Below are 27864 nucleotides of genomic sequence, written 5' to 3'. Positions count from 1 at the left end.
ATGACCTTCACAACTAAAGTCATATTAAATGATTAATGTGTTATACAAGGTTTAATCCTGAAGATGAGACCCACAAACTAATACCTTTAAAATAATTATTTACTTCCCAAAAGCTCATGATTTCAGAAAAGCTACGTTATGTTCGGTCACACTCGAGTAAAGTGGTTTTGTTTTCGAGGAGATGTTTCACAAGCATTGAGGTCAAGAAGGGAGGGGGTTCAACATGACTTAGAACAAAGCACAGCAATTCTGTGCACTACCATTTCCCAGCAGTTATTCCTGCTCCCTCGAGGCAATGCTTTTCAACCTTTCAGCAGTTGATTCTATTCTAATATTTCTAATTTACTTATCCATACTTTCTTGTGGGGGGGGGAGTGTTCAATTGTAGAAATTATTTACTGGCATCCAATTGTAGAAGACAAAGATATAACTTTCATATTATATTCATGGGCTCAGTTCCCATGAATATAGTTAAAATCTCGGTTCCAATATAGTTAAATCACAATTTTAACTTAATCAATATTCGATATCACACATGATTGTGCAAATATCACTTATAGATGAATATGCCATTTACTGTGATTACACTTCCTTCCATCACATAATTTGGCTTGGTTCTTGTTGACCGCCCACATCTCTTTGACACAACTCACAATTTAATGCTTTAATTCTCTCTGGTCTGATAAGTTTTCCATATGCTTTCCAGCTACTAAAATTTTGTTGACATCTATCATCTGCTGTTGTCTCCTCTCCCATCTTCTTTAGCTTTGTGGATTCATGCTTTGGGGGCTGAGGTAGAGATAAATGTGTTTCTTTGATATGCCTTGTTTAACAAAAATAGAATAGAGTTTTGCATGTGGGGCCCCAGAAAAGGAAGGAGTCGGATTTTAAGTGAAGTGTTTCATCATCTCAGAGGAAAAGCAGGTGTTGAGGCAGAGCAGAGTTTAGTAAGTAACACAGATAAAGTACACGAATGGAGGAGGAATGAAAAGGTGTAATTGTCCTTGTGAACGTTCTGTTTGTAAACATAGGAGAGGAGTGTTTGCAATAAAAAGACAGGTCTTGTTCTGAGGGTTTTAAAGAAAGAAAAAAAGGAAGCTTGCAAATACTTTCGAAGGGTTGTCTAAAGGGGCTTCATGCCTAACAGAGTCGATTCCAGCCTCTTTGAATCTCAAGTGCATGGAAATACTAGAAGCAAGAGAGGAAGACAGAGGTACTTGCAAAAATTGACTCGTAAATCTTTGGAGTAGGACACTAGGCTAGAGCTACCCTTTGGGAAGAGCAATCAGGCAGCTATAGGTAAAATATATTTAGAACAGGATCGTACCGGAGGTAGGGTGAGAAGGTGGGATCCTGTGATAGCAGGAGTAGAAAGAAGACAAAGGAAAATGTAAAGCAGCTTATTGACAGTGGGTATGGGAAGATGGGGCAAACGTGAAGAAAGGGATAGAAAACCACACTCTACAAATTGCCAAATATTAAAACAGTCACGGATGTCAAGTACAGCATAGGAAATATAGTAAATAATGTTGTAATTGTGTATGGTGTCAGATGGGTATTGGATTTATCAGGGTAATCACTTCGTAAGTTATATAAATGTCTAATCACTATGTTGTACACCTGAAACTAATATAATATTGTGTTTTCACTGTAACTGGAAATATTTTAAAACACACACACTCTAGGAAAGTCGGAAGGGGGAACAGGGGGAGTCAGAGGTCAGTCATTCAAATTTGGATAACTGCATTAGTGATGGTTCCATTCACAGAAGTGGAGAAGTTATTAGAAGCAGAAACTAGAGAGGAAATGAGTTGTTTGTGGATATAATAAATTTGAGTTCTCAAACCATAGGAAAATATCCAAGAGAATATTGGAAATGTGGATTTAATTTAAGAAAGAACATCAGGGTTAAAGAAGAGAGAGGGTCTGCAATGAAACTAAGGAGCACCAGTAAATCACTAAGCCCCTTGTTTAACTCAACTGACCCCATCCCACCCCCCAAATTAAAACTACGTCAATGAAAAAGGTGATGTGTTGGTTTACATTGTGATTATTGCTCCTTGTCTCAACATCGCCTATCCCTTTTAGTAGCTCAGATACCATTACCAAACCTTTATAATGGAGGCTATCAATTAACAGAAGTAAGCCACTTAGTTTCCTTGGGCCTAGCTCCTCACGGATAAAATGAGGATGGTAAGAGCACCTCTTCCAAAGGGTTTTGTAATAATTAGATGAGTTAATATTTGTAAAGTGCTTAGAACTACATCTGACTGTGGTGAGTCCAAGTGTTGTGGTTCTTGTGTGGTTTTGTTTTGCTGTTGTCATTGATGAGGTGATGTATCCGATTACTTATTTCTGTGTTCCTCACAGTATTATCAAATTTGGCAGTAAATGCTCTCTATAGTGATTATTAGGATGACAGAGAATCGTCAAGGCCATTTTTCTACTGATGTTGGGACCTGTGCAGCACTTTGCCAGACATCACAACATGAGTAAGTAGAAAGTTAAAATTTAAATGTAGGTCTTGTGATTTCAGAGTCAATCTCCTTTCTCACAAAAGCTAGGTTATTATATAAATTTCTCTAGTTTGGTCCCCCAAAATGTACTTGTCATTCATGCTACCTGCCCATTGTAAGGCATCCTGCTTATTGTACTTACTCAGGACCGGACGAATGGAGACTCCACCTCAGTATATGCCTCCATGAGCACTAAGGGAGGAAAAGGGGAGGGACTTCCACACCCATTTCATTGGCCAAAGCCAATTGGCCACACCTAACTTAAACTTGACAGAGGACATGAATTTGTACCTTATATCCTGAGGAGAGGAGTGCCAGAGTATTTGTAAGGAGCCCTAGTTACTGTCACCCTATGGAAAAAACACAGGATGCAAACTATTTTATGTATGATTCCAGAACTTCCACTCTGGATCATCATATAAAACTGCCTCCCCAGTTCTGTTATAGGCTCATTGAAACTCAATTTTGAGATGTGAAGTACAGTTGCCAGATTTAGCAAACAGAACACCAAGGTAAATTTGAATTTCAGATAAATATTTTTTTAGTGTAAAAATATCCCATGCAATCAGTGAGACACATTTATACCCAGTTACTTCTTATTTATCTGGAATTCAGATTTAGCTGGATGTTCTTCCATGTTTTGTGGCAACCCTACGGAAGACCTTTACAGATCCAAAATCTGGTAGGAAATATCTAAACTCTTTTGGATGGACAACCATACAATCATAGAGAGAAGTTGGTTAGATTCTAATTGCAAGTATGTTCCTGAAGGTTAGCAGGAAGTTCCTTCAGGGAAAAATAGTGAAAATGATTGAAACGTAACAATTACACCTCTTTCCTAAAGTATCTTTCCCTCATACCGAAGGCAGTTCCATGCTCTCCTGTAGAAAACAGCAGAAATCAGTGGCTTCTTGGGTATAACAAGAAAAAGAAGCCAGGCCTAGTAAGGGTGGGACAGCAAGTAAGATGTGAAACAGTCTGTTTCGGTTTTTGTTTTGATTTTTTTGTTTTGTTTTTTACGAAAAAGAGAAAAGATTGTAGGACTTGGAGATGCTCAGGGAGAAGACTAGGCCGAAGCAACCAGAGATTGACCTCCCTCTGGGTTGCCTGCACTCAGCTTTTATTAGCTTGTTTACTGTTTTAGTTTGGGGCATTCCTACTTGATTAGACTGTGAGTTCAGAGTAGAACATCAAAAGTAATTAAAACTGGGAAGTATCCCTAATAAGAAAAGGCCAAAAGAACTGAAATAGGCCGAAAGGAGAGATTATAGTCTTTAAGCAAATGAAGGCACATCTAATTTAGAAACAACACCACCCCTGTGCCACATGGGAGTGTGGCTTATGACAGGATATGATGGTGATTAATTTATTGGGTAAATATTATAGATACTCCCCTACATATACAGACTCACATAATTAAGAACGTGAGGACCAGGTCAGATAACACACCTTTGGGCGTGGTTCCTGGACATTCCATTGGTTACATGGAAGGAGACCAGACACTTATCAAAACTTTTCCCAACTCTTTGAATATACTGTAGGTTATGAAATTAAACTCAACCCCTTTACACTATCACATCAAGCATCTTGTTCTTAAAAAAAAAACACTCTACAACTCCCCTTGTTTCAAACATAATTACTTACCTGTCTTTTCCCCAAGATTGCAAGCTTCCTGGGGGTAAGGATTTTGTTTATATTTACCTTGTTCCTAATCCAAATGCAGCTTCCCTTGCTTAGCAGTTCCACAGTAGATGCTCCTAAATTGAGTTGAATCCTTGGCAGCAGTCCCTAAGATCCAGATGCAGAGCGTTTTGCTGCCTTCCAGCTGGGAGCCAGCTTCAGAAAAGTCAGATGGCCTTTCCTCTAGGAACCTGTGATCTATGTGGGGAAATGCTTATGACAGTCTCGAACATGACTTGCAAACAGATGAAAAGAAATCCAGTGCTGATAAATACAGCCCATGTGTTCCGTAAATGTTGATGGAGTGCTGATAGGTGAGTTTGGAAAGCACTTCGCTTTGGACGTTGGATAAAAACTTTCAAAGCTTCTGTGGAGTTCCTCAATCAAGTAGGACACAGGGGCAAGGTTAGAGTTTGTGGGTAAGGCTTCTGTCGCTCTCCCTCGATGACATTACCATGTGGCCTCTAACACAGTCATCCATGAAACACCCTGCTGGTGATCATCTTTTGAAATGTAAACTTTGAGACGGAAAATTGCAGAAATCCCAGAGTGCCATGATCCTCTTCACTCAACAGAAATGACTTAAGCTCCTGCTCTGGGCCTGGCACACAACACTGTCATTGTCCTGAGGAGTTTCAGTCTAGTGGGGGCAGGGAGGGGACCACATGAACACAATACCAGCACTTAATCGGGGCTGGAATCTATGGATATAGACATGCTCTGAGGTGAGTTGGTGAAACTTGTGTTGGAGGAACTAAAGTAGTTTCATGTGACTAAAACCTAGACAAGCCTCTCTTAACCTTAATGCCCATTCATTAATCCATCCATTGGTTTATTTATTCATGCAGACTTTTTTGGACAAGCAAAACAACTAAGCACTACATGAAATATATGAATGAATGGCTTGTCATTTGTGACCTTGAGAAGCTGATTGTTTAGTAGGGGAGAAAGTCATGTGAATGCTTCCTTTTTTTCATATATTTTTATTGATTTCAGAGAGAGGAAGGGAGAGGAAGAGAGAGAAAAACATCAATGATGAGAGAGTCATTGATCGGCTGCCTCCTGCACGCCCCCTACTGGGGATCAAGCCTGCAACCCGGGCATGTGCCCTGACCTGGAATCGAACCTTGACCTCCTGAGCCATGCCAGCCAGGCTGAATACTTCTATCTAAATCAGCATAAAGAGGTAAAGGAGTGTGCGAGAGATACAAAGGCGTCCAGGGGGCAGCTGTGTGCTCTTCTACCTGGGGAGATCTGCAGAGGCTCTGTAGAGATGGTGGTCTTTGATGGGAACCCAGATCTCACTTCGTGGTGCACCTGGATGTGTAGGCAGGAAGCTACTTCAGGCAGAGGGCACAGGATGAGCAAAGGCTAGGAATCTCAGGTGTGTGAATAACTGTCTCCTATCACTTGTCCCTGGGGAAAGAAGGGGACAGGGGTGATAACAGCATGAGAAACCTGACAAGCAGGGAGACTGTGGATGCTGAAGAGGCCATGGCAAAAGGTCTGGGAGCATAAAGAGCAAACTGTGTCAACTCAGCCATTTTGCCAAAGGCCAGCTCCGCGTAGGAATCTGAAAAGAAAACAGATTATTTATGTGCTACCACGAGCAATATATCTGAGGCCAAGAGGAGCCGAGAGTTATTGAGCTAGTTCAAAGCAATCTCGATTATTGAAAATGAATGAAATTGAATTCCACTTCCTACAGAGTCATTTATTGAGAGACAAAAGCAATTAATATTGAAAATAAAATAATTGTGAACTTCTGAACTAAATTACCATGCAAATATAATGTACTGTCTCATCAGTCTTTAAATACTTCATGTATTAGAAAATTGTAACCCAGTGTTTGAACCAGCATCCTCTATAGCATTAGCATTTATTTATTCTGCTTTTGCCAGAAGGGGATTCTCAAGAGGAACAAATGAGAAACCAAAGTTTCAGAAATATAATTCAAAATTTAAAATTTATAACCATGACGTTTGGGATTTCAACTTGTAAATTAATTCTTTCATTGTGTAAAATATTTTAAAAAGCTGAACCGGTAGTGTGTCCCACAGTTCATTGATAGCAACAGGAATTTTTGCATTTTATTGAAAAGTTGACATTGTCATGGAATACCTGTTGCCAGGTGCCATGCATGCGTTTGATGAATGAATCTACTGTCAACGTCAAGCATCCTTTTGTAACTGATGTTTGTACTGAGAGATGTACATATAGTGTAACTCACACAAGTCTAAAAATTGTGTCACTTTGTTCTATGGAAACACCACAAGGTCTCTAGAAGGGTTGGTCACCCACTGTACTTATTTCTTCCCACTTTGGGAAATGAGCTGTCTTTAAGTAGGGGACCTATGCAAAGCTTATGATGAGGATTGGGAGAAAATAATTAGAAATAGTTGGGAGGCTGAAAGTGGAAAGAAAAGGGACGGTATCAAGAAAAGTACCCTGGAGAGTAACTTAGGTCCTCTCATGCTGGAGAGCTCTGGGCAATACCCAGAGTCATTGCAACCAGGAGTGAAGGAACTGGTGTACTTATTCCTCTGATGTCTGATGATTCACCCATGAAGAATCACAGTTTGGCTATTGGGAGTGAAAGCATGTGGGGAGCTGATGTGTGGGAAGACAGGAAAGAGATCTGAGGGATTGTGGACAGTGCCCTGGAAGCTTCTGCCACATCAGCCATGTCAGATATTCTGTGATTATCGTTAAATGTGGGGAGAGAATTTAATCTTACCAGTCCATGGGGATAGTAAAGAATTTACTATCATCTTCCTGGGAAACATACCCAGTTCTTGGCAGTTTTCTCAATTCAGAGCTTAACATGCAGGGAGAGGTTTCAAGGGGGCTAAGAGGTCGATTTCCTGCTGGTCACAGGCTGGTGGCAGAGGACTGACACATAGTAGGTACTCTACTAAGTTAGGAAAACAAACTAGGAAAGGTATGGTAGATATGTCATTGTGACAAAGCTTTCAAATAGCTGGGCTTAAGGCAACAAGGAACAGGGGAGCCTCTGAAGAGCCAGAGATACACCCATCTTAAAGAGTACTGGCTCAAGAATACATTTGAGTGCACAATTTGGCCTGTAGCCCACCAGTTTGCAACATTGAATGTCTAAAATGAATGAGCTTCATATGTACATAAATATGGTTTGGACATTGATCGAAAACTTTCCAGAATATAGAAAGGGAGAGGAATGTTGAACCCACTAGATTCCTGCCATCTCTTTAATAGTTGGGACTCTGCCTCAGAGAAATAGATGCTCTTAGTAGCAGGTTCCATTGTAGAGAAATCTTCAGTATATAGCCAATGCCTCTTGATTTCTTTAATACTTGTGTGTATCCAGGGAAGATAAATTAAACCCTTATTTTGGCTGAGAGTTTTGCCATCAGCATTTTGGGAAAAAGGAATTCTTTTAACTATTCAATTAAATGTAATGATGTTTGTCTTTAAATATGAAATAAAATACTGTCTCAGTGCAATCCTTCCTTTGCCCTTCCTCAGAGTCATTGGGGGAAAAGATCTCTTTAATGACCAATGCCCCACTAACGTCCATGTACACTGATTGAATGTAGCACTAATTCGTAAGCCTTGAAGTAAACCTTACATTAGTGTATGAGCCTTCATTGTTAGATCTTCACAGAGTTGTATTTTATAGTGGCGCTTGCCTGTATTGATCCCATGTACCACGCCATCTTTGGGGTTTTCACAGTGATTCACCATCGATGATCAGGCAGATCATTGAAATGCTAGCGTCTAATCTTTGGGCTGAGTATAAATGGTCCCACTGCTACATTTAAGCATTATTAATGTTTCTGCTGGAAACTTCCATGCTTTTTGCATTCAACATGCAAACCAGGTCCTATTGGCAGTTACAAACCAGTAGGGAATAGACATTTTAGGAATCTTTTGCAGTAAGCACTCTTGTGTAGTACTGATTATGACTTAAGATGTTCCATTGTTAAGAAACTTATGGTTAGCTCCATAATTTTTCTAGTTATATTTGAGAATGGGAGTTGGGTTTTGATATCCTAGTTATTTTTCCCCTTCTTAAAGTTTAAAACAAAAATACTTACCTAGAGACCAAATTTTAAACACTTAATCTCTTAGAAAAATTATAAGCAAAAATAGGTACGAAAATAGAGCTTCAATTAATCTAGCCCTGGCTGAATTTGCCAGGTAGCTGAGTAACTTCCCACTGCACTTTTTGTTTTGAAGACTTGGTGCAGGAAGGGCTTTACTCATTCTTAGCCCCAGTGGGATGAGAGCAGCTTCAAAGGAAATATGAAGACTTCTTTTGACCTTGGAATTATATTTGTACTTGCTTCTATATTTTAAGAAGATGATGACCTTTTGTTCACTCAGACTCACTAGAGGAAGACTAGTCCAAATGATGGAGAAAGCTAAACTGTCAATTATTTTAAAAGAAATAGAATATTTTTTACTACAAACAGTATTTTACTACAGACAGTGTTTTTACTATGGAGCTTGACCATTAAAGTCTTTTTAGAAGGCTCTTAGAAAAATTGAGTGATTGCTTAGATAAGAATGATTTATAAAGGGTTGTTTAAAAAACGTGTTTCTTATGCTATTAATTTGCTTTGGAAGCCTGTCTTTATCGGTGATACAAAGATACACTTCTGAATAATTAGCATTATAGTTATATGTATTTTTTCTGAGTTAAACTATTTCTCCTTGACACCATCCAAACCAATGTTTAATTATGCATCTCCACTTTACTCAGGTTGTAAAAAATGTCTTTAAGGCATGAACTTTCTGCCCATTAACATTCACCTAAATGACACTGGGGTGCCATTTGGTTAATTACATTTGGAGTTCAAAATTTTGATTATAGCTGATTTATCAGAGGTAATCTTTTAAAGGCATAAAATTAAAATATGGGCAATGCAGGTAAAAAAGATTAATTTTCCCTAAATCATCAAGATTGGTTGTCTGGTTTTTCATAAATATACTGGATGTTGACATAGTATACTTGGCCTTTGTCTTGGTTAGGTTTTGTAAGCTCCAAGTGGTTAAATTTAGGGAATATTTTTCCAACCTTGGGTCATTTTAGGTTATAGGAACAGTGACCATCTAATGACTTGGCTTTAAGATGTTATAAAACTTAAGTAGTCCATTGAACTATTTAATGTGATCTATGCTAAATGAAGCAAAAAGATAAAACTCCTGCCCTCAAGGAGTTTACAATTGAGTGGATGGCAAATCTAAACCAAATAAAAAGTTAATGAATGCAGTTATTTCAATTTGTAAGAGAAGAAGAAAGAAAGCTTGAAAATTAAAGACCTAGTGTCCTAAGACAGAGGACGAGAGGGTGTGAAGTGATAGATGGTATTATTATTCTTTTCTTTATTGCTCATTATCATTAATTTTAATTTTCTTCAATACAAATAAAAAATGAGCAATTGATTATGCAATTATTTACTTAGATTCAGTTAAAATTATATACTTACTGAATCATTGAAATGATTGATTCCATAAGGGTCTGGTTATATGGGTAGGCATAATCTAGATATTTAAGTTATTTTTAGAACTATAATTTACTGCTCCTAAATAATTCTCATGATCATATAATATGTGACCAATGCAGAAAACTTGAAAATTACCAAAAGATCCACCTATAATTTTTTCACCAAGAGGGAACCAATATTAACATTTTGGCAAGTATCGCCCACTTTCTGACAAACGTATAAGTATTTCTACATATGCGTTTTTACGAGAAATAAAATCTTACTGTACACCTTTTTATACAGCCATTTTCTGCTTTTTAGAATGAACATTTTCCCCGTGACATTTTATATTGTTTTACATTATACTTTTAATGGCTGCATATAATCACATTGTTGCATCTTAACCAAGCCACTATTTGCGTACATTTCAAGTGTTTCCAGTCTTTCACTTTTATAAAGAGTGGGATGCCTATCCATTTTCTTATTTTTAATTATTTCCTCTGGGAACACTCCTAAAATGGAATTGCTTGGTTTAACTCCTGAGGCCTTGAATTTAGAATACTACCCCTCCAAAAAAGCTGTGCTGATGTATACTTTCACCAGCTAGAGACATGTCCCTTCTCTCCACATGTCACTTTTACTAAGTTCTTCTTTTAATTTTTAACTTTTGTCATTTCAGTAGTCACGAAATGACTACAAAAAGAATTCTGTGTTTTTTATTTTGTGTGAAATTTGAATATATATTTAATAGTTGTTTAAGGTTTGTAATTTTGCTTTTAAAATAAAACTAGGAACAAAATCAAATTTAGAGGAGTTGGGAACTTCTAGGACATGAGCATTATGAAGACAAAATTGAAGGTTATGCTTTTTACGAAAGCAAGTCAACAAGGTACAAATGAGAACATAAGCAATAGAATGGGAACCAAAAAAAAGTATTGTTTAGAGAAAACAAACAAACTTGGGCTCAGGGTCAGGAATCTTTGTCCCCAAGAATCAGTTTGCTGGAATTTCTGATGAGCAATTTATTTTTGGATTGAATTATGGAAATATGGTTAGAATTCCTATGATTACTCTTGAAAGAGATTGTAGTGAACCAATGGGAAAAGCAGGTTGTCTGTGAAGACTGCATTCCAATAGAAAGGACAAATAGAAAATCTTAAGTTGTATGTTCCTCTGCAAACATCTTTCCCTGTGACTGGTAGTTATCAAAATTAAATAATACTAAGAAAATCAAATGGCTGTATTAAATACAGTGACAGAATGTTAGAATTAAAAGGAACTGGAAAGGTCGTCTAACACAGCTCCTCATTTTACAGGTCAAATAGAGTAATGCAGCGATGAAGTGATTTGCCCAAGGACCCATACCTGGTGAGTAAAGAGAGAAGAAATACACACACTTGAACAATAAACATAATGAATATCTGGGGTATAGATAGAAAAGAGTTGGGTTTGAGTTTCCATTATAGCTGTGGGGACAAATGCAGCATTTTTGTACTTGCAAAAATAAAGCCCTTGAGCAAGGAAAAATTGACCAAATTTACTGTTATCTCAACAAGACAGACTTATATCTTATAGATCCCCTTAAAGGTCATATTTTCATATTGTTTGCAAAGATTGGGTAGATATGACTATACCAAAATGTTCCTGAGAAAAGATTAACAGGCTTGGCATGGAACTTTTGCAATAAAGGAAACACTGTAGTTTAATTCATAGTGATTTAAGAAGATGGGAAGTTTTTTGAGATAGGAAATCTAATTATAGTAAAAATAAAATTTCATTTACCCATCATTTCCTCCATTAGTCATTATATTTTTTATTGGGAAGATAAGTATGTACAGAGAATAGCAGGAAAAAAAATACATTAAAGTGTACTAGGGAAAAATAAGGAATTAATGTAGTGCTGCTTAACTATAAATTTCTCATATTATAATCATATGTTAATTTAATCTTCAAGGGAACGTATCAGGTAAGTTCAATTGGTTATTTTAAAACAGAATTCTTATAGCAGTTCCAAAGAACTGTATTGCTTTCTCTAATTCACTTGGAATTTAATGTATATTTTTAATGACTTGATAACTTTATTTTTTTCTCTACTTGGTGTGGTTATACACTCAGTTGAATATTTTAAGATTTGAACACAGCTTCCTTCTGTTTTGTTGTTGCTGCTTTTTCTTAATTAGGACCTAGCTTTTCATCCAACTTTAAATGTAAACTGAAATACCCCATTAACTTATTGTTGTAGTTTAACACCAATGTATTGATTCATTTAATTTTATATTCCCGAAATCAAAGCATTCCATACTAATTAAATGTTGTTGTTAATGATGATGGCATATAATTTAGGGGGAAAAGTTAAGTGATTCAAGTTGTTTTGTTCATTTGTGAGAGTAAGTATGTGAATAGAGTTGAGACATTTTTTGAGAATGAAGAACTTGTCCAATCTGATATGCAGTGTATATTTTAATAAAGCTTAAGTAATTAAAAAATTTTGGCACTGGCTTAGGAATAAAGAGATCAGTGGAACAGAATAGGGTCTAGAAAGAAATTTAAATAGAGGGATTTAATATGGAATAAAAGTGCCGTTTCAACTAAACAGGAAAATAATGGTACAGTCAAGAAGTAGTAAAGAGAAAAAAAGACATAAAAATGTAAAATGTCTTTATGGCAAAAGAGAAAATTAAAGGATTTTTGTCAACAAATATGGAACACGTACATGTAGACACATTCATAAGAATAGTATAAATAATTTAGGAGAAATAGGCAAATGATATGAATGGGATACTCTTAAAAGAAATACCATTGGCTGGTCAATAAAATTTAAAAATTGTTCAAGTGTACTAATACTAAAATACATGTAAAAATATATATAGTGTGTCTGAGAATTGATAACATTGAGCAATGGTGGGTCCATAGGGACATCGGCACTCTCATTTTAGGTGGAGCAAAATTGGCCAATTTCTATTAAAATTTCAATTATAGACATTGTATGATGACCCAATTGCCTAACTTCTCAGAAAATATTCTATGAGATTATTCAAGTTCATAGGATATATGTTCAAGAAGTTCATTGTACTTTGTTACAGAAAAAAAAAATATATAAAATAGAAGACTGGTTAAATAAATCATGGTACCTCAATATAAGGAAAATCTATTGTTTTTATTAAAATGCAGTCAATCTATGTCAGATGATGTGGAAATATGTCAATGGTGATTGAGAAATGCAAGGTATAATTTTTTGCTAAAAGTAACACTATAGTTTTAGACAATACTTGCCTCTGGGTTTGGAATTGGAAGAGCGGGTAGGTTATCTCTTTTATCCCATATTATTTTTAATGTGTTCTGATTATAAAGTGCTTTCTACTTTTTTATTTGATTTTGAAATATATAGTTAGCATATAAACATGGAAAATAACAGAAAAGTGAAAGTAGAACAGTACAAATAGTAGACACAGGATCTATTTTATTCTTGTACTACCTGACTGCAAAATTATGTTTTGATATATAACTTAGAAATGAAATATTCATCAAAAATGCATATCTTCAAGAAATTATAGTCCTAGGTGTATACCCAAGAAAAAATGAAAAGAGGCGTCTGCACAGAACTTGTATACATACTATTCATAGCAGCATTATTCGTAATATCCAAAGTGTGGAAACCACCCAGATTTTTACCAACTGATGAATGGATAAATAAAATGTGGTATATCCATAAAATGAAATATTATTGTAGTAAAAAGAAATGATGTACCAGTGCATACTTTAACCTGGCTAAACCTTGAAAACACTATGTTAAATGAAAGTAGCCATTCCCAAAGAACACGTTATTTAATTTACATAAAAGGTTTAAGGTATGTACATATAGAGACAGGAAGTAGATTATTGATTGCCTAGGACTGCGTCTGGGAAGGGGAGATAAAAAATTATTGCTAATGGGAATGGGATTTCTTTTGGGGAGATGAAAATGTTCTAAAATTAGGCCATGCTGATGGTTACACAATTCTGTGCATATATTACAACCATTGAATTGTACTTTAAATAAGTGAACTTTATGGCTTATGAATTATATCTCAATAAAATTTTTTTAAAATACACACTTTTAACACTTGAAATGAGGAGACTTAGGACATTCAACTCATAGAGTCCATGGAACTTTCCTTTGGCTTTTTAGACAACAAGACAAGAGCAGTGTAAATTAAGGCAATTTCTGAGATGGCTTCTTAGAAATAGGGAGTAATAAAGATTATCAGTGCTTCAGTAGTCAAGAGTTGAGACTGAAAATGTAGCACACCCTTTTAATGGTTACAGAAGTTTTCTCAGCAAATGGGATCTATACCAGTGGTGGTACCAGTGATTATTTAAATCATATTAAATCCTATAGTGAGGAAAATATTTTATTCCCCTTTCAATTGTCCTCCAAACCTTTAGATTCTCTTGGTAAGAGAAGCTACTTGATATGGTGTTCCATCTTCTGTAGTTTTTGTTTGTTTTTTGCTTGCTTGTTTGTTTTTTACAAAAAGAGACCAGTCCTAAGACTCAGAGCTATCCTTAGGCCACCCCATCTAACCAGGACTCAATTACATTGTTTTGGTTTCACCTCTTTATTTTTACAATTTATCATTTACTTGAGTTAAGTTAAGCTGATTTATCACTTTTAGAGCATTATAACTTGTCCCCCGTAAACATTTATTCAAGTAAAACACACAAAAAGTGTGCTGACCTCAATGAAAATAATAAGAATGATGGCTGTTTGCCTTGTTAGGCAAAATTCATGCTGGTGGGATCTGAATAACTGAAATTTAAAGAACTTAAAGACTATAGCAGTCATACAATCTTGGTACTACGGGACCCGTAGACCATTTGGTTCAAGACATTTGTTTGACAAATGAGATAACAGGGACCCTGGAATGCTGACATCTTGCAAGGAGTCACATTTTCACACCCAGGTTCAAGAGAAGAAAAGCACTGGTAACTTCTCTCCTCACATCACTAGGAAGAAGTCGCAGGAGGTGTGGTTTAGCTCAGCTGCACCAGAATTATTTCCTCTGTGATTTAGCGAGACTTAATAAGGAAAGACTGTGATTACCAAATGCCAAATTACAGTCTCTCCATTTCTGGTTGCAGTTGGGTGTTCTTGAACTTTTGTTGTCGGGGCAGACAGAGAGCAGAAAGATGGGATTCTGAAAAGGCAGGAAGGGGAGGAAGGGAAGACCTATCATGCCTTTTTGTAAAATGCCAAAGCTAATTTCAATGATTGCTTTAGCGATATAATGATAACCAAGATTAAAGCAAGCAGGCACCCACTTTAGGATATGAGAACTGGAATTTTAGATTTCATTATAAGATTGCCATTTCAACAAAATAGTAATATAATGGCAATGGATTTTCATTTTTTTCCTCCGTTCTGTTGAAACATTCTCATAAATATACTTAGATACAAAGGAGATCTCTCAATTCCATAAAAGCTCGGGAGCTCTGTTTTATTCTTATGCTGACTTATCTCCAGAATATCTTTTTGATGTACAGCTTCAATATTCTTGCCAATGTCCATGACATCAGCAATCGAAAACGGCATTATTTTTAGGAGTTTTTTTTAACGTATAGTTGCAGGTTATCAAAAAATAGGGTGAGCTTCTGCTTAGTGCTCACTGAAACGTCCTTGTACTGTTACCAAGGGATGTTTATGGCTCATGTAGCTAATTGTTCCAGGAGGGGGAAAATAACATCCATGAAAGGAGGCAGCTTTACCCAGTGCTACTCTAAAATGAACATAAGGCACAGAGAAGGAAACTAATACTTTTATATATTATTATTTCTTGTACTAGAAGAAAATGTTGTTCCAAATTATGTTTTAGAAAACTGATGTTCTGAGATCACAGAGCTAGAAAGTGACAGAGCTCTGTATCTCTTGAACCCAGTACACTCCCAGGTCCCCAAAGTGAACTCCAGACCATGTTCACATGGATCAGCCTTCCAAGGTCTCAGAAATGAAATGTTTTACCCACTGAGCCTATTAGCCTCAAAGGTAGTAATCAAATGTCATGATCAATGAGGTTCCTTTAGTTGAAGAACATAAGAAAGCATAAATTAGTTAGGTATACTTGATCTTAACTACTCTCCTACAACTTTTCTTTTTTCCCCATTTCTGGAATTTAATTTTACATTAACTGTGAAGTCTCTTTTAGTTATTATTTTAGTTATTAAAAGCCCTTGCAAAGAATCTGAGATTCACCTGGTTTGCATATAATTTCTTCCTACATCAAATAGGGCTTTAGTGAAACTTTAACTGAAATGTTGGCATTAAAGAACTAGTTATTGGCTTACTAATTATACTTTTTCTCTAGACAGTCCTTTTGAAAAGAAATCTGAATATATTTTTACATTCAAAGAATGATGTTAAACTAATGTAATAAAATAAGTGAATCTCTGACGTACACAAGCAGCACTAGCTATAAAGAGTGTTGATGGTGTTATGCTGACTCCAGCATTATAGAAGTTATTTTCACTAGATGTGCCACATCTAGTGAAGTTTTCTGTTGCTATGCTCATGATCAAGTCACAACCATGACCAAGGTATGGACATGAGTATTCCCAGAAGTGGCTGCTTTCCTTACCACAGTGGGCAGAGACTAAAAGTCCCTTAAATAAATGCATAGTTATCAAACTCTGTAGATGTTATTAGGTACCATATCTGAGAATCTAGGATGTACACGCCTTACATAACCCAGCCAAACCTATGAAGAATAGTGTCATTGGGCTTCTTCGCGGATGGAATGTGTTGGCTACCTCACTGCTGGAGAGGGAGAAACTCACGGTTACCAGGCACACCTCATGATTTTAACACTTTGATAGCCCTTACGATAGGTCTGTAGAGTCACTCTTTTACCATTAAAGGAAGAATTTGGTACTGCCTTCCTCTGTGATCCATTAACTAGGGCAGAAATGTGCCCTACCCCATCCCCAACAGGATTCAAGGATCGGGATATCAGTGCCTGCATGTAGGATAATCAGGTTTCTTCTGAATGACCCATGCTTCCCCTATTACTGCGGTGTCTAAAGAAGCTGCTGCCTTTTCATTTTAATGTGAGAGATGTAATTTCCCTGTTGTTTTCCAAGGCTGTCAGATAATAGACAAATTGCCTTTGATAAAGCATGCTTTCAATTTCTCCAGTGTAATATTCAATTTTCATTTTCATAAGGGGTTGTTTACTTTAATGGCTTGAATTGGTTGACTAGGATGTCAGTGTCTAGCACTCATCAGTAAAGATTATAGTCTGAGTTATAATTCAGAAGGGCATATGTTACTATCAAATTTATTATCTCCAAGTACTTTTCTGTGCTCATTCTTGAAAATCCAGAGTGACAGGCCATTTGAGTAAATAATTTCTCTTTGCTCTATTGTTCCCTAAAAGTCACTTAAAAACAAAACCGATTTGGGCACTGTTTATTGAAGAATTTAAGCAATACTGTTTATTGAAGAAAAGTCTGCTCTAACTCCTGGAATTCCAGCTCACAAAATTCCTGCTAGTAGTTTCTGTTCCCCTTTTTCATTTCACTACTGTGTGTGTGTGTGTGTGTGTGTGTGTACATACACAGACCTTTCTCTCTCTTGCCCTATCAATACATAAAGCAGACCTCAAAAAACTTTAATTTTTTTAAATCCCCAATTATAAAAGTAGTATATATCCAGTGTAGAAAATTATGATAATATAGGAAAACAGAAAAAAATTAATCTGTTAAATCCCATGTATACTTCTTTTTCATCATCTCATTTAAACCACTCATAATTAAGAGATTATCATCTGAAAAGTAGTTCTCTTAGCTATTTTAGCTCAACTGTTTGGCCATGTATTCACCTTGCCAAGGCAGAGTGACCAGCACCCCCTGTGGGATGCTGCTGCACATGCTCTCCGCAAGCCCTGCCCCAATGCCGGTCAACAGCTGAGCAGATGGTGAACCCCTACCACATGCCAGACGCCATGCTAAGCTGAGGACACAGAGCTGAATAATGTACAGGCCCTAAGTGGCACATACAGACAGACGCAAACTCATTGAGTAAGTGCCCCAGCAAGGCTGTGGTTAACCATGAATGGGCCCCTGGGAGAGGCAGGAGCTCCCCATGGGCTGCATAGGAAGAAGTCTGCCTGCAGACAAAATGTAAATGTTCTTAGTTTATTAAAGGTCATTGAAGCCAGAGGTTGAATGGCATCGCCTAAGAGAGTATGGAGAAGAAAAGTAAGCACAGGGTAGAACCTTGGAGAAATCACATTTAATGGTTGGCAAAAGGACATGAGCTTGCAAAGGTGTTTGAGAAGAAACAGGAGTTGTTGGAAAACCAAAGTATGTGATATGTAGTGAGCACAAGAAGGGAATGTTTCAAGTTGGAGGAAGTTGTCCATTGGGTCAAATGCTATTTGTTAACAATAAGATCTGAAAGATACTCATTGGTTTTAGCACCACAAATGTTATTGATGACACTGATGAGGGCTGTTTTAGGATGTGATGTAGGTAAGAACGCCAGACAGAAGTGGATGCAGAGGTATTGGCAAAGTGTCTAAATGCCTATATCACATTTTAACATTTGATGTACAGCTCTGATGTTTCCATTATTTAAAATGTAAGTTCCTCGTGTGCATTGACTATGCCTTAATTGGATAACCCTAGTCATAGTACCATACCTATTCTATACAAAGTGCTCAATAAATATTTGAATGATGAATAAATCTTCTGTCCTAAACCTACTTCTATATATCCTCTGCCCTATAGGTCCTTCTGGTCTTTGATTCCTTCCTTCTGAATTTCCGCATTTGATAGGCTGTCAGGTGATATCAATTCTTCTGCAACATCTTTCTGTGTGACAATTTTTGGCTAGGGACAAATGAACTCTCCCTTCTCCAGGAAATTAAATGTTAGTTAAGAATTAAAGTTTAACATACGTAAAATCCCTCCTTCTGCCCCTCCCTCTGTGTGAGTGCGTGTCCCTAGCCTGCCCCTCCGCCTGCCCTGCCCTCTGAACTCCGCTCCCTCCCTCTCCACATCTCAGCCTGTTCCTAAGAATCCCAGCGCCACTTTGAACCAGGACAGACAAGTTATAGAAGTACAAAAAAGTCACTAATCGCCGTACTTCTCTGGTGAAGATATTTGAAAGATAGCTTGAAGAGAGGGAGGAAAAAATAGATTGACATGAAAACTAAGGACAAGTATTAAAGAGGTAAATTTTGAGAAATACTTGAGATGCAACACAAAGGCTCAGCTGACTGGATGATGAAGAGTCTGCGGGTCTGCCAACTTCTCTTGTGATTAATGACATCAAGGGTAAATTTACAGACGTTGGGAAATGGGGAATTAGCTGTTGCTTCCTTCGTTTTGTCTACGAAGACGTTTTAATCCTTAGGTAGCCCTGAGCTAAAAGGACTCCACTGAGTGCCGATGGCCTTCGGTGCAGGCCTGAGCTCGGAGCCCTGGGGCTGCAGAAGGACCAGCGGTTGGGCGGCGAGCGCCGCCTGTAGCAGGCCCGTCTTGAGGCCCTGCGCCCTCCCCTCGCCTCCTGCGATGCGCAGGGCAGGAGCGCTTATCTTCGGGATGGCCAATTCTTTACCGTTAGTATCAGAAATGAGCCTATCCATCAGCCACATGAGACTTCTAAAGGGGCACCAGGGCCATAAACTTTATGAAAAGGGCTAGAGATTGGATTCAGCCTCAAGCAGATACACAATTACCCTAAACCCAGTTCAGGGCAGGGAGACTAAATCTCCTTTAAAAACAAAAAAACAAAAAGTGAAGACTTCCACACTCATCGTGACTTTTAGAGGCTAAGAGACAGGAGAGAGCAGTTGCCAGACAAATCCTTCCTCCTGTAACTATGCAAGGAAAAGAGTACTTAGGAGGGCAAGGAAGGGGAAAGAAATGGGCGGGAAGGAAAAGAAAAGCAGTTGGCTGGAATGGAAAGGAGAAAAGAAAGAAGACTGGAGAGAGGTTTTTTTGGAGCCTGTAAACACTTTCCTGCTTATGAGATAAACTCATTGATATTAAAGGATCTTGAAAAATCCCACTGATTATTCTCCGTAGGCAGAAGTTAGAGAAAATCTCATTTTCATGAGCTTTCCTTCCTATCACTCTGGTCCCTGGTGACACAGAAAGTAAACCTTTTCTAAGGGCTTTCCAAGACAGTTTGACATTTTGTTGAATTAACTGGCCTATACTGTACCAAATTTATCTGCTGCATCTTTCCATCCAAGCAAGGAATGATTTTATATTGAATAGAGTTCTTAGGCACCAAGAACTCTGGAAACTTCCCAGAGTAATCTTGCATTTGAAGTCTGCCTGTCTGCCTCAAATACCCCCACGGCTCACTGCCTACATGCTGGATATAAAACGGTGAGGACATTCTAAATCTAGTGGGATTTTTGTGACACCCTGCAAAAATCCCCTGAGGCTCCCTGTGTATATTCTGTTATAATATTTTACCTGGCTGACTTCAAGAACATCTGAAATATTGAGGAAAAGCTGTAAGAAGGGAACGTTAGATGAACAATAAGGCATCATTTGGGAACAACTGAGTCTGTTTTGACCCTTTAGAGGCAAATATTTCATGCATAAGTGTTGAGTCACAAAATGAATAAAACATTTTGTGATGTGGCCTCCATTTAGGAAGCTCGTGTCCTCAATTCCTGATAATGACTCAGTGAGGCATAGTTGTGACCAGTTTCCTAGGGCTTCTGGAACAAAGTTTTACAAAGTAGGTGGCTTAAAACAACAGAAATGTTTCATCTCACAGTTTTGGAGGCTAGAAGTCTAAAATCAAGGTGTCAGTGGGACCATGCTGAGACCTGTAGAGGCTAATCCTTCCTTGGACTCTTCCAACCTTTTGATTGTTTGTTGGCAATATTTGACCTGCAGCCACATAACACCAGTCTCTGCCTTGACCATTACATACTGTTCTTTATATCTCTCTGTTTCACATGAATGTCTTCATATAAAACATCAGTCATTTTGGATTAGGGGCCCACCCTACTCCACTGTGATCTCAGCTTAACTAATTGCATCTGCAATGACTTTAGTTCCAAATAAGGTCATATTTTGGGATTAGGACTTTGAGATACCTCTTTTTTTTTTTTTTTTTTTTTTTGAAGGGTGGAAAAACATTTAAACTCGTGACAATGACTGCAAGAGATGTTTGTCTAAAATCTTAATTGAATAGTCTTAAAGAAATATTTCTAATTCAATACAATATACACTTAACTAGAAATCATTGGTATTAAAGACTGCTAGATGCTGTCTGAGTTGTGATGATCAGAATAACACCTCCCTCCCCACCAAACTTCCAGGAACCTCCATGTACCTGAGTACAGCAGTATCCCATGATCAAAGATCTTTCAGATAAAGATATAATTATATAAACATGTTAACTTACACAATATACAGGACACAGAGGATATAGTAGTGATTAATAATAATTGTAGCTAACATTCAGTAGCATAAAAATATTTGTCAGCGCAATTCTAAGTGCTTTACATTTATTTAACCCTCACAACAATCCTACATGGTAAATACAAGGAAGGTCAAGCCCTTTTCTTGTAGAACTTATGTTCTCAAGGTTTGTTTTTCAGTCCCTGTGGTCCTGAGTCATTTCATCTATAGACTGAGATAAAGATGAACTCCATGGTTGTTTCCTACTCTAACATGTGCAATGTCCTAGAATCTCTGTTTCCATTGCCTTGTTGCTGTAGTTTTGGGAAGAGGGAGGTAGTGGAGGGTTTTAGCATTTAAAACATAGCTGAAATGGATTTCACTGAAGGTCTTCTTTGCCCTGGCTGCTGAGTTGACATTTACCAGACTAAGTCCACCAAGTTTGTTCAAAATCTTGTGTGCCATTGACAAAAATGAGTACAAAGCTGAGTCACTAAAATAGAAGAATTATGACCATTCAAAAATAAGCTCCACACCAGCTAGAATTTTTATCTGTTCACTGCTATTTCTGTAGTACCCAAAAGAGTAGCTGGCCCATTAGGAGATAAGAAATAGTTGTAGAATGAATGGATGAGAGCAATTAGCAGGCAATTCCAACTCAGGGAAAACAGAGGGTGTTACTGGCTTTTGGCTGTTATAAACACTTTGTTTTGGCTATAAAATTTAAAATACATATCATGTTACTTTGGATATACTGATCTGAGAGACTTTACTGAAGCAAAGCCAACAGAGAAAGTCAAGCAATACACCCTTTCTTCTACACCCGGACCAACAGTAATCCAAATGCCTCATCTGACCTAAGTGGTTGGTGCGTGTGTGGCATTTCTGGTTTAAACTCCTTCGTGCCTAAGGAGGAAAACATAAACAGGAAGCTGCTTCTTTGCAACTCAGTTATTTTACTTTCCTTTCAGGCCTTAAGGTTACATCCTTTTGGTGACAATATAACCAGTGGACTTAGAGGGAAGATAATAATGAATTATGAAACACTTATGTGTGACATGACTTTAAAAAGGTAAAAGTTTCAAATGAGAAAATATTTAGAGAAGAAACTCTAATCTTACAGTACATGGAGAGACATTGCTGAAATTTACTTTTTAGCCCAAAGTGATGAAAAATAAAGTAAATGGTGGGACATTTTGGTTAAAAATTTTTTTTCTAAAGATGCTTGGGTGCCATCAACATGATGTCTCAAATGCTTCTGGAATCTGCTATTTTTGAGACGAGTCATGCTATGAGTGACATATACCATTTGGAGAATACGAGTGGAACATAGACAGGACAGGCTGTCTTTCTGCCATCTGGGCCCTGTAGATGCTCTCCTCTTGAAAAACCCTGGTTTCTGTGTTGATTATTTTAGTAGAAGGCTATATTATGGTTTTGTGCCAAATGTCCCTTGTGGTTTTCTGATCTTTCCCAATGCCTCCACTGCCTCAAAAGTTTGCAAACTAAAATATGTTTAATTATAAAATCTAGAAAAATAATTTATTTTCCAAAACTAAGACACTTTAAATCATGCAACTGACCAGTTTAGCATATCACCTCAAAAGAATAAGCATGATATTTTTGAACAAGAGGAAATAAGGACCCATTCTGGAGAGCCAGGAGCTTCCTTATGAAGGCTTCATACTGTGAAGACCCAGTGCTGTTTGTTGGTAAATGATAGAGTTCAGCCTGGAGCCCCATAGACCAGCAGGGCAGCCAATCATTGGAGTGTGAGCCTAAAAAGATCTGAAATATGAAATAAGGAATGATCCCATTCAGAAGTGAGGATCCATTTCTGTAGATAGTGATAATGTTTTATAACATCCTAAGATTCCTGTATTATTTTAAGAGAATTATGGATTTGCAAATGCAAAGAATGGGGCAAGTTTCTTTTCTTTTCTTTTCTTTTCTTTTCTTTTCTTTTCTTTTCTTTTCTTTTCTTTTCTTTTCTTTTCTTTTCTCTTTTCTTTTCTTTCCTTCCTTCCTTCCTTCCTTCCTTCCTTCCTTCCTTCCTTCCTTCCTTCCTTCCTTCCTTCCTTCCTTCCTTCCTCCCTTCCTCCCTTCCTCCCTTCTTCCCTTCCTCCCTTCCTCCCTTCCTTCCCTTTCTTCCCTTCCTTCCCTTCCTTTCCTTCCTTTCCTTTCTTTCCTTTCTTCCTTTCTTTCTGGAAGTTCAGCAGGTACAGAAATTATTTCTAATAGCTAAAAGGGGGGATTCATCTTTTTATTAAATTTATTGGGGTGAGCTGGTTAATAAGATTATAGAGACTTCAAGTGTACAATTCTATGATACATTCTCTGTATATTGCATTGTGTGCCCACCACCCAAAGTCAAATCTTCTGTCATCATATATTTAACCCCCTTTACCCTTTACTATCCCCTGCTCCCATTCCCTCTGGTAACTACCATACTGTTTTCTGTATATATAAGGTTCAGTACTATCCTAGGTGTTAGCAATCTACTGGGGGTCTTGGAACATATCCCCCAAGGATAAGGGGACTACTATAATCACCTGTCTTTTTCCTGCCTTTTGAATACTGCCATTCCTATCTCCTAAAAGAGTGGTAGAACAACTGAATAATTAAGATACTCCAGGACAAGAATTCCAAAGCCACATATCTATAGGAACCAGGCAAATGATGTACATATCCAGAATTATCTGGGAGCAAGAGAAAGAGAATGCCAGAGCCATAAGGAAGCAGAGAAAGTATGCACATTGTAAAGGGGTAGCAGGACTGATGCTAGGTGAGAATGTGGGAACCATTGTCGACAGAATGTGCTGACATTTCTCTTCCCACTCTCAGTGTGTGTGATCACTCAAGTTTAGCACGCCATTCAACTCATCAGTTTTTAATCTTTATCTTAGGATATTGTTCCAAGGATCCAATTCAGAACACTTGTTCTGAAAGAGAGCAAAAACCATTCAAAATAGGTTCCATGGTCAGGATGGTTTAAAAAACACCAGGTTAAACAGAGGTCATTGGGTTTCTTTACTGCAATGCTTGTCAGAACTTCAAATGTGTTATTTACAAAGTGAATCTCCAAGAGAAAGCTTAGGGTAGGAAGCATTTCCCAAACTCATCTGACCCCTTTCTGTGGATACCTCATCAAAGTACTTTGGAAGACCACGTAGTAATTCACTTTGCAGTGAATAATGTGAGTGTAATTCCTGTAAGTGAAAATCCAAGGGGAACAGATGTTGAAAACAAACAAGTAGCCTGGCTAAAATAAGAATGCCTGTAAGTGACCTTGACAAGTTAGAAACCAGGATTTCAGTGTATGAAGTAGAAGTAGGAAGCAGTTGTGATTTTTTTTCATCAACTACCTTGCAAATTAGACTTTCTTATCATTCATAGAGTGTTTGGATTTTTGAGTTTTAAATTGAGAGCGTGACTAGAGGGTGGGAAGGGAAGCCTACTCTATAAAATAATTTATTCCTTAGTACATGACAAAAACTTGACTTCTCATATTCGTTCAACAAATATTTCTTACACACCTACTATGTGCCAGCCAATATGTCAGGTACAGAATAGAACCTGGAACTAAATTACTGGTATAGCTAATGCCAGTTTTAACCTAAAGCCAGGGATCAAATTAAAATGTACATTTTTAGTTCATAACTTAGCAGAATGGAAAACTAACAAAAAAAGAATGAGAGTGGTGTTTTCTTTTTAAATAAATAGTTTGATGCACAACCATTTTCCAAGTCATATTAAGACCTGACTTGGCTTGTAGTTACATAGGTAGCTACAAACAGCATTTGCTTCCTCATCAGATGCTGAAAATCAGACTGACAAGAGTGTGTTCATTTTAGCCAGGACAGTCGCTACTGAGAATTAAGAATACCACTCCTCTTTCCTGTTAATCTCTAGAAAATCTCCACCTCTCTGTCTACTGCTTTGTTCTTCCTCGGTGTCATTCCGAACCTCCAAATATTTATAAATATTAAAGCTCCAATGACATGCCATATCTCTATAAAATCATCTTAACCCTTCCAACCGAAACCCTTCACCCTTTGAAGCCCACCACTCATACCTGTAATTTTTTTATGGTTGTTACTACTTTCTCTCTTATTAAAAAAATTAATACATTAATTTATTCAGTAAATGTATATGAAGAGCCTATTATATCTACTGTACTGCTGACAATTGGCAATGAAGTAGACAGCAAGGTAAATATGATGACTGCCAACCTGACTCTTATAACCTAGTATATATTTGAACATGTTTTTCCTCTGCCTGATTTAAGCTGTAAGATCATTGAGTCCAGGATCCCACCTCATATACATGGAGTGCAGTGTCTTGTGCATATCTGCCAACTAGTTTACTAAATACGGGCTTGATTTCCCCCACATTCCTCAATCATAGTTTCAGTCCTATGGTCTGATAATGCTTCAACAAACAAGGTTCATTTTCCTGAAAATATTGTCCATTCTGTTTCAAAACACTGTTGACTCCCTGTCTTTATTGCTCTCATTTCAATTCCATTTATAGGTATAAACCTCCTCTGTTCTTAACCATCAGGGACAAAAAAAATGTATTGCACAGTCTAAGATGCAGATGTGGGGTCCTTCCAAGGAGTTAGCAAGTGCCTGCCACTTGACAAGAAAATTACAGCTCAATTAGAGTGCGTCAACTCATGTTCTGTCCTCTAGTTTGCTAAGCTTGTTTGTTCTCCCACGAAGGTCCAGCTCTCCTCTCCTATACCCCATCTTTCTCTGTTAATGAAAATCGTCCTTCAATCTCTGTTTATCCTATAGCCAACAAACTAGTTTCAGTGGCAGTATTATGGCTACAGCCCACAGAAACCTTTTCTGTGCAGTAATTTAGCTGTCAGTCTGGGAGTGGTAAAGCAGCAGAAAGATGGATGCTGAGCCTGGGGCATGCCTGAGCATATACCCTGCATATCCCTGCTTGGATGTGCACTCATTAAAACAGATAGGAAAAATGTTTGCCTCAATTTCTCTTGACCACTACTGCATTATAGTGAGGGGGAAATATTTTTACTGGAATTCTGCTAATTGCTGAGAGCCCTCTTATAATCGGTGTTGAGGATGGGAATAAAGGGTGGAGATTATTTAGTGAGAGAATTAACCTCAAATAAAAACAACTAGAAAATCGAATCACAATGACATTTGTTGCAGAATCCCCTGATACAGTATTTTATCAACTCACTGTTTTGGAATTATTTGACAGGAAAGAACGTATGAACTTGGGAGCTAGCGCACAAAATAATAATAATTCCAGGTCCATTCATTGGCTGGTGTCCATGAGCAATCAACAAGTTGATAAATTACCTCTCTTACTTTGGTTTATAGACCAACACGTTATTTGATTGTGCTCTTAGATGTCTGAAAGAGGGTGCTGGAAAACCCACAGTGAGCATCTGGTCATCAAAGTCAATTTTTAAAAATTAATTCAGGTATAGCTTATTGCTTTGTATTCTCATCAAACTTGATTAGGATAAATCAATACTCTATTCAAGGGTTTAAGTCCTCGGTTAAATGAACAAGCCCATAAATTGAACACTCAGTAGTATCTACAGAAGAAGTTAATTTTTAAATTTGGGAGCATTGCATATGACTTATAAGTGTAATACCAATTACTAGAGTGGTGTGTCTTTTTTTGACCTGAATTTGCTCACATTTAGTTTTCTTCCCTGTAGGCCTCAAGTGCACGCCAAACTTGACTCTGTCCTAAAATGTCCCAAGTGTGCTTTCTATGAAACAACTCATTGCTGACATTTTTAGTGAATAAATGACTCTATGTTCAAGTAACTTTGAAAGGTTCTCTCACTATGTTCCCATTTTTGAGGAGTCATCCTAAACATTTTCATATCAATTTTGTGGTCTTACAATAAATTAAATATCTTAAGTTTTTTCTTTAATTACACAAAGTATTTCCAAAACCTGTCAAGTCATTGAAGTCTTTGTTCAAATCAAACTAATTAATATGTGGGAGAGCAAGAGACCCTCAGTCTACCTTGAGAAATGGACTTACCTTAAGGACTGTGGTGTTTCTCATGAGGCAGAGGTTCTGAGGGTGGGGTTTCCAAACCAAATCTAAGATGATGGGAACTATAAATGGACATCATGGTAACCAAGGGCATCATATCTCTTCTTTGCTTTTCTGAGTCTTTTAGATCTTTGTGTAGAAAAAGAGCAATGTCTATTGGTCACTTACTGTGTGTCATCTACAACGAGCCAACTCTGATTTAGGCGTAAAAAGAATTATTGGTCTTCCCTCTATGCTCAACTGAAATATTGATAATTAATATGCTCCTCAAATGGAATGTTTTTCTGTTTTCTTAAACGATTTCTTATAAACCAAATACGTTGAAGAAACATTTTTATACTTCTATTTATCATGTTGCAATGTACACATAGTAAAATGCGCAGGCCTTACATAGAGAATTCAGTGAGTTCGGACTCATGCATACGTGAATGCAAACAATGTTCCTATCAAGATATATTTTCCTCATCCCAGAAAGTTCTTTCACTTTGGTAAATTTCTTCCCCTCCCCGTTCCAAGCCAACCACTGTTCTAGTTTCATTATCATAAGGTAATTTTGTTCTAAAACTTTATATAAATGAATCTTTCACTTTGTCTCTACCTTGGTGTAATGTTTTGTAGACTTCTCTATGATGTAATGTGTTCCAGTAGTTTGTTCTTTTTTACTGCTGAGAAGTGTACCATTGTATGAATATACCACAATTTGACCATATATGAGTGGGTTTATTTTGTGGACTCTCTAT

At 37.4% G+C, this 27864-nt stretch overlaps 1 protein-coding gene across 1 annotated transcript in view; it reads left to right on the top strand.

Moving 5' to 3' along the window:
- Positions 1 to 27864, top strand: part of RARB (retinoic acid receptor beta) — a 549550-nt gene that overhangs the window by 137254 nt on the left and 384432 nt on the right. The window contains exon 3 of the mRNA XM_016198793.2: positions 10981 to 11032. The gene's annotated coding sequence lies outside the window, so the exon portion shown is untranslated. The remainder of the gene's footprint in view (positions 1 to 10980; positions 11033 to 27864) is intronic.

The sequence above is a fragment of the Miniopterus natalensis genome, chromosome 15, assembly GCF_054644295.1.
Source record: "Miniopterus natalensis isolate mMinNat1 chromosome 15, mMinNat1.hap1, whole genome shotgun sequence".
Taxonomy (NCBI): domain Eukaryota; kingdom Metazoa; phylum Chordata; class Mammalia; order Chiroptera; family Miniopteridae; genus Miniopterus; species Miniopterus natalensis.
The sequence above is the reverse complement of the archived record's forward strand: the minus strand, read 5'-3'. Positions and strand labels throughout refer to the sequence as shown.